This window comes from Mesoplodon mirus, assembly GCF_964341445.2.
Source record: "Mesoplodon mirus genome assembly, chromosome: 4".
In the NCBI taxonomy this organism is placed as follows: domain Eukaryota; kingdom Metazoa; phylum Chordata; class Mammalia; order Artiodactyla; family Ziphiidae; genus Mesoplodon; species Mesoplodon mirus.
The window spans coordinates 20,725,774-20,727,020 of NC_138979.1; positions in this window are offsets into that span (position 1 = coordinate 20,725,774).

Sequence of the window (1,247 nt, forward strand, 5' to 3'; positions counted from 1 at the left end):
GAAATATGTAAGAGATGATGTAATCTCATTTTTAAATATGGGAAAATTGGGCTGTTAATGTGGACTCTTGGGATGGGAGGGCCTCATGGGGGAGGAGAAGAAGCAGAAAGCAGAGATCACAGGGGCTTAAGTAACTTTAATTAACTTGGACTTTGCTGTGGGATCAGCATGTCTTGGAAACTAGAGATCTCCAAAGTGGGGACCATGCACCTCGGGTGGCATATGGGGTCAGGATGACTCACTGGAACGCAGGAGGACAATTTTAGAACTTTGCTCTGTACTTATTTTTGTCTTATTCTCTAAACATTTCTACTGGGTGTATGCTTTATGACGTGCACACTGTGATTGGAACAGTAGTAAATATATTTAATTGATAAATAAATACACAACATGAAGTGCTTATGAGACATTGGAATATGATGAGGTGCAAAGCTTGGGGACCACTGCTGCTCCCACAGCCCTCACAGCCCCCTACACCCACAGCAGAGGGAGGACTCAAGGCATGTGGACCTTCAGTGGAAACGGCACTTTCTTCACAGGAGCTGGGTGAGAGCCTGCCTGACCCCCAGCAGTAGCAGGGAGGGCATGCTGCTTGACTCTTCCAGGTGGCCAGGCTGTCTCACAGCCAATGATGAATCCACACAGAGCTCACAGAAGATGGAAACCATTTCTCCGGGCTCTCCTGGGGCCTCCTCTCCTGTGTGCAAAACGTGCCCCCCCAGAGTCCATCTCGATCCTTCCGTCCATCTCCTGGAAGCTCCAGTCTGGCCTCGCACTACCTTTGTAGACTAGCCAGTGAGTCCCATGTGCCTGGACCTCGGATTCTCCTGATGAAAGCACCAGCCACCTCCTTTGCTGGGCTTATTTTAGTGCCACCCATGGGGCTGTCGTGAAGATTAAGGACTTGGTTCTCATGATGGGCTTTTAGCAATGTCACCATCACTATTCTCTGGCTGCCTGTCCTGGGACCTGGTAGCCCTCTTAGGGCTCCTGGGTAAACGTTTGCCATTTGAGTAAATACATCCTTCACTCCAACCTTTCCTGCTGCCCAACTTCTAAAGAAACCACTTCAAAGACAAGGCCTAAAGCACTGTCCTCGCTGGATGTTTCCATCTGGGTCTGGTTAGGAGGCAGAAACCACACAATAATTTGAACAAGGGAAGTTAACTCTAAGGAATTATTCAGCAGTGATAGGAAAGCGGCCATAAAGACGGATAGAGAGCTCTAAGGGGTGCCCTAGGGCAGGG